The sequence below is a fragment of the Olea europaea genome, chromosome 1 (assembly GCF_002742605.1).
Source record: "Olea europaea var. sylvestris chromosome 1, O_europaea_v1, whole genome shotgun sequence".
NCBI classification, from domain to species: Eukaryota; Viridiplantae; Streptophyta; class Magnoliopsida; order Lamiales; family Oleaceae; genus Olea; species Olea europaea.
The window spans coordinates 30512940-30525068 of record NC_036237.1 but is presented as its reverse complement, the minus strand read 5'-3'; positions in this window follow the sequence as shown (position 1 = coordinate 30525068).

Below are 12129 nucleotides of genomic sequence, written 5' to 3'. Positions count from 1 at the left end.
ATATCGTCTATTGGTCTTAGTCAAAATTAACCCCTTTGCTTTCAAATGAGAGAAGTAGGGTAGGGTAGGGGGCGGGGTCCATGGTGTGCTAGTTTTTCTTCATGTTCGACTTATTGAGTTGAAGACCATTCTGATATTTTTAATTTTTAGAGGATGTAGTTTAGCCCCCGTTATTTTTTTAAAAAAAATTATATTTTAAATAGTGATTTTTGGATAATATATGATTAAAAAGTAGAGAAAAATTTTCAATTTATGTGTAATATATTTTATTATACCAAAGTGTAGTTGAAAATAAATATGAGAATTAAAGAATATTTTTTTTAATTTTTTTTTAAAGGAAGACAACAGGGGCTTTAATATAGTATCAAGATAGAGAGGTGCTAAGAACATATCTCATCGCGCACAACTTATGAAAAGTTTTGTAGGTATTCGCCTTACATGAACCGGTGTATTAAATACTTTATCTAAATAAAAAAGTTTGTCTTTCTCTTATAGCTTCACCTTTTACGTGAAATAGTTCAACATGATATTAGAGTGGACAGAGACTTTGAGATCAATATCACTATAAATTTATAAAATAGTGCACATATCAAATGTTTGATAATAATAAATATGATTTACACTTGAGGATTCCCTTAACTTTTTCCACAAATTTCAGTGACTCATTTCCCAAGCCAATATCATCACACCCACCGAACCTTTTATTCCTATATGTTTGTAATTTAATGCAAAGAATACTATATCCTTCTTGCTGGACTTTTCTCCATGTCCCTCCCATGTGCTAAGCTTTTTAATTCAAAATGATGACATAACATCACTTGCCTGCCGCTAAGGTACGTTAACGTAAATTGTTAAGAAAAATAAAATTCTCACCATTAAATTTTCGACGTAGATTAAGATTACGAAGTCGTCAATTCTAAAGTCACCTAATGAAATCATAGATGTGTTAAACAGGAAATTTTACGATTTCGAAACGACTAAATTTCCCGAACGCTACTGACTTCATAAAAATAATTAACATAAAGAACTAAAATGCAAAAAATTTAGCATCCGTCTGCCCAACGTAAGCCTCAGCCATGTCCCTCTTTGGTGCAGTCCAATTGATCCAAAAGTGCTAATATGATTTAGATTAATATCAAGACAAATGTAAGTTTTCCCTTGGATGGTTTTTCTTGTGTGTGTGAAAGGTCCGCAATGTTATTCTCTTTATTTTGACAAACTGCATTTAATACTTTCTTGCTTCTCTACTTTTTCTGATTTTTATTCATCCACTTGTAGAGTAGATAATATGTCCATACAGAAAAGTAAAAACATTTGAAAATGACAAGTCTTTTACACTAGAAAATCATCCTACAACATTTTTTCAAAAAAAAAATAAAAATAAAAATAAAAATAAAATAAAATAAAAAGAAAAACCAGGTTCATTCATATACAGGAATATAGATGTGTGTATGCATGTACGTACACACACAATATTCACATTTATGAAGCTCGTATCCTAAGAGCATGTTTGATATGAAGTGTTGAACATGAGTCGATAGTATAATTTTTCTTTCTTCTTTAACATTGTTTAGTATTATTCAATTCATCTTACCACACATGTTGTAAGTTTATGAACAATTAGTTCACCATAGCCCTCTTGATTATATGTTATTTGTTTTCATTCTATTCATTCCAAGCTATTTTTTAATTCCATCAAATCACTACTAGAAAAAGGTATTTATTAATGCACTACAGAAATAAAATAAAATATAAATATAAATTTAGGAGGGCTAACTCTAACATACTCCTTTCATTTTACTCAAACGCCTTGCATTTTTACTCATTGTCATCATACACTGATTGTTTTTTCGCATAAACTCTGAAATCATCTTGGAATGTCGCATAATCACTGTCGGCATGGACAGGAAAATCTGTATGAATAATCAAAATCCCTTTCAGATCGACTCATCTACTAAGTGTCCATATTAGCCTTCGATCCAAGAGAAATCTTCGCATCCTAAATTCAATTCTATTAATAAATAAAGGAATATTCATTAGAACGGCAAATATTTTACTAGTAATTACTATTCTTCTGCTCTTTTTTTCCCTTTTTTTCCTTGCTGCAATCCTTTCTCTTCTTTTCAGGCTACAAAATGTGCAGAGGAACCTAGTTCAGGAAACAACAAATCAAGTGTAGACAAGGTCAATATACAGATAAATGGAATGTAGACAAGCCGTTGCCGACATCCCTCGTGCAAATGTAAGAATTTTATTACCTATCCAAACGTGTGCAGAATGTGGGGTAATGAATAGCAGTCATGGATCATGCATCTGATCCGTAAAATAATAATGAAAAGGAAAATAAGTGGAAAAATATTAATCCACCTCGTATAAAAGTTAGTCTTTTTTTTTTTTTTTTTTAAAGCCATTAGAGAAGCAACAAACTTATTTAAATTATATCTTCTATACATGCATATGATTTTAATTAATAGGTGATGTGTTGACTAAATTGAAGGCCTCCATATGCTTTGATATTGTGTCAGATTATTTTATTTTAAAGTTAAGTTATTAGACAACGATAAGCTTATTTAAGGAAATTATATCTTCAACACCAACCCAACTCAGACATTTCAGGCAACAATAATATCTTCTATACATGCATACGATTTTAATTAATAGGTGATGTGTTGACTAAATTGAAGGCCTCCATATGCTTTGATATTGTGTCAAATTATTTTATTTTAAAGTTAAGTTATTAGACAACGATAAGCTTATTTAAGAAAATTATATCTTCAACACCAACCCAACTCAGACATTTCAGGCAACAATAATATCTTCTATACATGCATACGATTTTAATTAATAGGTGATGTGTTGACTAAATTGAAGGCCTCCATATGCTTTGATATTGTGTCAAATTATTTTATTTTAAAGTTAAGTTATTAGACAACGATAAGCTTATTTAAGAAAATTATATCTTCAACACCAACCCAACTTAGACATGTCAGGCAACAATAATATCTTCTATACATGCATACGATTTTAATTAATAGGTGATGTGTTGACTAAATTGAAGGCCTCCATATGCTTTGATATTGTGTCAAATTATTTTATTTTAAAGTTAAGTTATTAGACAACGATAAGCTTATTTAAGAAAATTATATCTGTTGACTAAATTGAAGGCCTCCATATGCTTTGATATTGTGTCAGATTATTTTATTTTAAAGTTAAGTTATTAGACAACGATAAGCTTATTTAAGAAAATTATATCAACACCAACCCAACTCAGACATTTCAGGCAACAATAATAAGGGAGCAAATTACATAGACTTCACCTAAGGCTTACCATAACAATAAAGTTACTTGTACAAAATTGGATTACAAAAGTTGAGTTACAAAGTGTGTTGGCAAAATTCAGGACATTGATTTCAAATAATTTAAAAATCTATTTTTGAAATGATTGGTGTGGATGTAATTTTGTCTTCCAACTTTGTCAATCCCGTTTGTAAGTGTAGCATAACTCTTACCATAAATACCGAGACTCTCACTTAATTTTCAAAATTCCATAAACCTCTTTTGAGGCTTACTCTTTGCAACACATTTCCACGTCAACTAAAAGTAAATATACATTTCACATTTTACCCCTCTATTCTATTTTAATATTGTTTATTATTATATTTATAATATTTTTTTCTTTTTTCTTTATTAATATATACTTTTTCATAATTTTACTTGCGATGAAACCATTTTAGTTATAAAAAAAATCATAATAAATCTTATTATAAAATCTATAAAATTATTAACATCAATTTAAATATGATTATAATTTAGATAAACAAATATGTTAGAACAATTTAACAAAGTTAGCTAAATTTTTAATATCATTATCATATTTTACAAAATTATTAAATTCAAAATTTACAAATCAATATAACTAAATATTTTAGAACACTTACATAAATCTAATTTAAAATTTTAATACTATTATGAAATATTGTAATAAAATTATTAAATATGGTTTTTTAAATACGATTGACAAATAATTAACAACTAAACATAAATAAATATTTTAGAATAAAATAAAGCTAAAGAAAATCATTATATGTTTTATATTGCTAGATTTAGCAGAATTTCCTCTAGTTTTTGTTTTTTTAACACTCTTTACATTTATACTATACTTAGGAAATTAAATTAATATTATCATCATATTATTAAAAATGCAAAACAATGTCATCAAAGTTTTAAATATTATATTCTTTTAAATCACCCTTCTTATCAGGCCCCTATTTGGTGAAATTAAAATTTAGATTTTAATATAAGTCCAAATCAATAATTAATTTCAATAACATATTTTATGGGCTCCACAATTTTTCAACTACATATCTCATCAACTTTTATTCAAATCTATTAGAAATCTATCTTGATCCCCACCAGACAAGGCCTGAATAAATTATGACCAATTTTAGTTTGTCTATTAATAAGAAATCAATCTTCACAAACATGTGATTAATTAAAATATTTTTTTTCCTAAATTAAAATTAAGAAGGAAACAAATAAGAAAGCAATTATAATCATATCTATAAGTATAATATGATAGAATGACAACATCAGAAAAATTTATGTTATGGGTGAAGATTTCTGAAATTTAAAAATAAAAATAAATAAGAGTGTGTTTGGTTGGCTTTATTTTCATGAAAAATGTCATTTTTTTTCATCCAGATTCCTATTTTTTTAGTGTTTGATTGATAATTTTTTTTCAACTTTTGATCACGTGATCATATTTTTCTAAAAAAAATGAAAATAATTTCTTTAGGGAGAGGTATTTTTATTTTCCAGATAATTTACTCTCTTAACTATCATCTCTCTCATTTACCCTCCAATAAAAAAATGACAAATATAATATTTTCTTTAGGGAGAGATAATTTTTATTTTCCAGGTAATTCACTCTCTCTTAACTATCATCTCTCTCATTTACCCTCCAATAAAAAAATGACAAATATAATATTTTCTTTAGGGAGAGATAATTTTTATTTTCCAGGTAATTCACTCTCTCTTAACTATCATCTCTCTCATTTACCCTCCAATAAAAAATTAACAAATATAATATTTTCTTTAGAAAGAGGTGATTTTTATTTTCCAGGTAATTTACTCTCTCTTTTAACTATCATCTCTCTCATTTATCCTCCAATAAAAAAATTGACAAATATAATATTTTTTATGTTAAAAATTAAATCAATCAAATACATTTAATTATTAATTTCCATACAAATAAGTTTCAGGCAATTGAATTGCCTAAAATTTATTTATTTCTATGTAATTTTCAAACTTGTAATCAAACGCACCCTAAATAAAAGATATCTACTTGAGTTTTCTGAAACTTGCTGTAAATGGAGACTTAAATATATAAACAACCATATATACAGAGTACTATAGATGTTTCTAGGGGCCAAGACACAGGAATTTAAAACAATATTCAATAAGCTTTGATGGGGAAAGAAAAATATCTGGAAACAAAATCTGGAAAATATTTTGATTTGAGCGATTGTGTTGTTTAATCATTCGTAGCTTGAATCATGTGATGTTTGACTTGCAAAATTTCCGCCTGTTTCCTCAACTTGTTCTCTCTTTTTTTTCTATAATTTTTCCACTGATTTTCTTAATATTCGACTAACACAAAGCCTTTCATGCATGTGAGATTATGATAATCATAATAGTTTTTATCATAATTCAACAAATATGATCATCGTGTAACATTCTACACAGCTCTCACGTAACACATAAATATGATTATCATAACACTTTTTGTTACGTGTTTGCACATTTGGACAATTCATCGGGGCCCACAGCCAACTCATGCCGAACCACGTGGCACTCAATCCGAGGTGATTTACATATCGAGGCCCACAAATCGAGGTCCACATATGCCTAGGCCCATACACACCGAGGCCCACTTATCATAGCCTCATAAGGAGCTTCTGAAGTCCATACGCCAAGGCCCTTTGAGGGTGGACGAGGCTCTATATGCGGAAGCTCTGTAGTCGAGGTAGAAGCATCCGAAGCACAAAGCAACAGCTTCCATAGATACCTCTCCCAAGAGATCTTCTGCACAAAGATCTCATTTGAATGATTGGTAGGACATTTGTCATGAGTATATTTGTTAAATCTTGTCACTAGTAGAGGCGGCTCTGCCAATCAATAAATGTATAACAGGCTAGGTGTGGCTGATACCTACAATTTGACATGTAACACAACCGAATGAGGCCACGTGTACCCCGAACCAAAGGTCACGATCTAACTAGTGGCACTATAAATACTCCCTCATGTACCCCATACAAAGACTAATGCAAGAATCAATACAAGAAACCATAATTTACTTAACTCTTTCTCTCTCACATTATCTTGCAACATAGGCGAGTTCATACATATTTAGATATACATTAGCAAACATAGATTGATAATTATTGTACAATCGGTCTATGTCATCTCGGGGGATTCCAAACGTTCTCGTCCCGCGCCGTTGAACTACTCTCACACCCTTGATCTGTCTGTTTTACACTATCCACGTGTCTTTACGTGTTGGACTTTCGCTTACGTGTGCGCGGATGAGTCCAGTATCTATTGACAACATTTATTGGCATCAACACTTTCATTAATATTTCCACAAGTATAACTATTCAGCACTTTCCTATTTCTCAGCACGTTTAGACAAATTGTTTGCAACTTGCATTTAATCTATTGTGGTTGGAATTGTTGAAAAAAATGTTAAACCCCAACCTTGAGGGTTCTCACCGCCCCACCCTTAGAGTTTTGTGAGGAAAGTAAATAGCGAGATGTGTCCTAACAGACCAGAGAACAAGAGCTGTCTGTACACTGCGCATACAAGGAGTCTAATTCCATGTCTCAACCTCTACACTGCGGCTGTCAGTAAGGCGTAAAATAACATCACTCATATTCTTTGCACTACTGAGCTATGCCCCGGGAGGCGTGGTTGGAACTGTTATGAGCATATCAGGTGGTTCAGTATGTTGTAATACAAAGAATATATATTAGATGATATGGAGAAGTTTGACAAAAGAAACGATGTTGGATTGTGCCTAGTACTAGTCAATGATGTTTTTATCTGGATTAATATACAAGGATTGAAAAAAAAAAAAAAAAATCAATTTTTTTTTTTTTTTTTTTTTTGGCAGACTTGGACGGCCTCGATACCTGAAAAAAATTGTCCTAAAACACAGAGCATGTTCAACGATTTGCTCAAAGTCACCATATGGAGATACTCACATTGTCCCTCACAGTTATCTATTTTCTCCACGAGAGACAATGGTATTCTTTGAGAAGAATATGTTTATCCTTTTAGCATGTGTGGTCAATAACTTGTCATGATAGAAAATGTGTTATTATTAGCAGAATCACAAATTTGCACACAAGCATTGGTTTGGCATTATGTAATGTGTATGGTATAATTTATGTCGTCAAACAAGAGACTGCACCATAATTTTCAGCGAGGTCGTTGACATGAGCTTTTTTAAAATTATAAGAATGTGCAGATTCTAGTACACATACTCATCATGTAGGAGTGTGATAATTCTTTATCTTAAGAATTGTGACTAAAAATGGAAAAGTTTAGCAAAAATTTTCCCAAATAGCATGACCAAGAAGATCGACGAGATGAGATGGAACCAGAAACAACTATTCAACCTTAAGGAGAGAGGAAGAATTCCCATTTCAAATCTTAGACATTTATACAAAGATAAGATGGAGATTTTTAGAATTCTTGACATGGTATTGTCTTAATTAAAATAGGAATTAATTTTTAAAATTGTGTTTTCTAGGTAGAATATGATTTGTATTTTTATGTATTATATGAGTGATTTATTACTTGAAATAGGATTAATTAACCATATCCTATAGTAAAAGTCTTCCTTTGTATTTTCTTTATCTCAATTTGTGAGATAGATGTGGACAATTTTGGGTGAAATTTGGGGATTCTTTGTAGACCAATTACTTATTTACCTAAGAATTCATTGTTCAAAAAATTTATTTGAGAAGACAGAAAAATATAAAATAGGTGAAAAATAACAACACAAAGAATTTACGTGGATAACTTTCAAATCGAAGAAAAATTCTATACATGGTAAGACTTCAAAGAATCCTCAAATCTCATCCCAAGATATATCATGACCGTATTAAAATTGGGATCCTATGGACAAATCGAAGAAATTAGTTTCAATTCCCAATAAAAAATGATAACCTTGATGAAGACCAAATTGGTGAAGTTGGAGAAGGTTTACTTTTAGCAGGATCATAAGGCTGGAGATATAGTGTGCTTGGTATGGAATTAAAGGAGACGTGATTTCTTTTAAGAAGAATAAACTAAAATTGCCTCTTCTTTTTTTGGTTCGCTAAAGAAGGGTAGTAGGATGAAGATTAAGGGTTTGTTTAAGTACCATTTTTTGATATAATAGAGTTTTAATAATGATTTTTTGAAAAATGTGTGATTAAAAAGTAGGGAAAAAATTTTTGGTTTATGTGAAATTATTTTGTTGGAAGAATATGTAATTGAAAATAAATAAATAAATGAGCTTTTAAAGAATGGGACATTGGATAAATTTATGTTTGCTCATTTTATAAAGGGAAAATTGCAGTCGAGATACCAAACCTTTCGTTTATTAGCAGATTTTGTCCAAACTTTTGGTTTGTGCCACTGAGGTACCAAACCTTTCAAAAATCCGCACCCGAAGTCCAAATGGATGAAAACCGTCCGTTTGACCGTTAGTTGACCAATAAAATTAAACATTGACCAATTTTTTACTAATTGAAAAGGGTAAAAAATTAAAAATACTTAACCCTATAATAAAACAATTAAAATAAATAACTAAAACAAAAAAAAAATACTATTCATCTCCTTCTTCACCGTACCCCACCCCATCCAAACCATACTGTAAACTATAAAATGTAAACTATTCTCCTCCTCCTTCCAATACACGAGTGAGTGCGTGTGAGTGAGAGTGGGGGGGATGTGACGAGGAGGAGGAATGAAAGTGGGTTTGGAAGTGTTGGCGAAAGTAGCGTTTGAGGTGGAGGACGGATTACTAAGGAGGACTGTCGGGGTGTGGTCAGAAATGGAGAGTCGTTCGCCAGAAGCAAACGTGACGAGGGGAGAGCTAGTGCTGCGGAGGGCGCAGCAATAATCAGAGTGGGCGGAGGCCAGTTGGTGCCGGGCGTACACTGCTTCCTTCATCAGGCGGCGCCGCTCCTTGCATCGCCGCACTGTGTCCTCGTTATCTAGCTTCGATACCGTGCACCCCATCTCATGCCTTCTCTTTCTCTTAAGACAGAAAGAAAAAATAAATTCAAAACAGAGCTTGAGCTAAACCGCCAATGCCTGAGTTGGAGGTTGGTTGGTGACGCCCTGTTTGAATGTAAAACTAAAGAGACACGAAATGGAAGGAGAAGTGACGATGGTTGTGGAGGATAGTGGAAGGAGAAGTGACGATGGTCGTGGAACTCACTGGACATGAATAGTATGGTTTAGCACAGAGGCTGAGTGAGAAAGAAATGGATCTGCCGAAGGCGGTTGAGAAAGAGAAAGAAATAGAGAATGATGGTGGTTTTTGTAGTGGTTCAGGTGGCTGTTTTTGGTTTGGATGAGGTGGGGGTAGGGTGGGGGTGGGGTGGGGTGGGGTGGGTGAAGAAGGAGATGAATAGTATTTTTTGTTTTTTTTTTGTTTTAGTTATTTATTTTAATTGTTTTATTATAGGGTTAAGTACTTTTACTTTTTTACCTTTTTCAATTAGTCAAAAATTGGTCAATGTTTAATTTTATTGGTCAACTAATGGTCAAACGGACGGTTTCCATCCATTTGAACTTCGGGTGCGGATTTTTGAAAGGTTTGTTACCTCCAGTGGCACAAATTAAAGGTTTGGACAAAGTCTGCTAATAAACGAAAGATTTGGTATCTCGACTGCAATTTTCCCTTTTATAAACTACGATGTCCCTATTTGGTTTTAACTAAAAATGTTATTAAAATATAAGTGTAATTCAACAATTAATTTTAATCACACATTTTAAAAGATCAACAACTTTTCAACCACACATTTCATCAACTTTTATTAAAATCTACTTTTTGTCTAAACCAAACATGGGCTACAATTTTTTATTTACATATTACAAAAGATTCACATATACTATTTATTTATCCGGTCATCAATTTTAACTATTTATAATTTAAACCTTTTATAAATAATATCCAAACCCATTCTAAAGCATAAAATGAATGATTTAAAAGAACAATTTAAGCATGGTGATGAAACCAAGTCAACAAGATGAGATTCTTGTGAGGAAATTAAGTCCTTCTTTGAGCCCATTATTTTATAATAGAATTTATAAAAAGTAGGAGGTATTTGTTTTGTTGTTTTTAATTTTTATTTTTGTAAAATATTCAAAACTTGTTCATTTTGATAATTATTTACAAATACATCTTTTAAAAATAAGATTAAATTTATAACTTATGATTCAAAATATATTTTTGACATTTTGAGTGTTTTAATGTAAGATTCATTAACTTTAAAATGTATATTGCTTAAAAAAAATTTCTAAAAATTTTAAAATAAATGTGTTTTCCAGTTTCCTATTTTAAGAAATGCAAACCAAACCGAGCCTAATTTTTTTGAAGAATTTATAGTTAAAAAGTATGAAAAAAATTTGAATTTACGTGTAACATTATTTCATGGACAAGATGTGTAATTAAAAATAAATTTGAAGAAAAATAAATTTTAAAATGGATGTCAACTATGGCGTTGCAAGTTTTCTAAGAGGTACTTTTCTTTGTGTTAGTGCTTTTAGAAGCCATAGATTTAAAAAAAAAAAAAAAATGTCACCTGTTGAGTAGAGAAATTTCTTGTTTTTTTTTTTTATTGAAATAAATTGTAAATTATTTTGACATGGAATATTATACTTAAAAATTCATAAGTGGTCTGTTTGAAATACATAAATTGCATATTTTTCTTGTTTTAGACTGGAGAAAATTCTTATTTACTTTGGCATAGAATATTATGCTTTAAAACCCATAGATGGTTACTTATTAACTATAATGTTGACACTTATAGAGCACAAAATTTTCTTTCTTTCAGCTGGATCAAATTTTATTTTTCTTTAGCGTCGAGTATTACCCTTTAAAACTCATAAGCGGCCACTCATTAACTAGAATGTCGACACTTATTGAGCACAAATTTTTTTCTTTTCTCATTGGATCAAGTTCTAATTTACTTTTAACGTTGAATATTATTCTTTAAAATTTTTAAGTGTCCACTTATTAGTTAGATTGTTAACACTTACTATTGTTATTTAGGTTTTTCGCAAAAGGTAATTCACTTTATTTAGGGTTTTATGTTTTCTTTCTATAATGTTCTCTTCTAAACCAATTTCAATATATTGAATTACATACTTTCTAGTTATTTAACACAGTATCAGAATAAGTTTGTATCCTTCCTCAAGTTAAACTAACCTTCGATATGGTTCTCAGGGCCACTAGTCTACCCAAGTTGGGGGGGTCTAGGGTTATCCCTTCAAAATTTATGTTGTTTCATGACCATATAGGGTTATCCCTCCTATTTTTGTTTTTTCCACTTTGATTTATTAAATTATTTTTTTTATCAACGTCAATGTAAACTAAATCTATTTCTTGCGTGTAGTAGTTATAATTTCATTGGTTTAATTTTTTGATATCATGTTTTATTCCATTGTTTCTTGCAGAAGGTTTTAACATTTGAATTTTTGTAGGATGGAATACCATCTAGACGATGAGTTTAGACATATGACAGGAAAATGTACTTTGAAACAGTGGTTTCGATAGTTTTACTAATGTATTAGAGTTGCTCAGTGATGAGCATAAAGATATGCTACATCAGTCCTTTTTGTGGCCCCTGTATTAATTGAGAGAAGTGCAGCATTCGATGACAGATCATTAATGCATTACTATATCGACTACTTGGGCTAACGGTGATACGCTCCACTTTGACCCTGAGGACAAGGTAGCTAGTTTCTCTATATTTGAGTTTGCCATCATTATTGGACTAAAGATTATGGCCGATGAAGTAACGAGCGATTATACTCAGCGAAATAGTAAGCCATATGATGCTTATCTT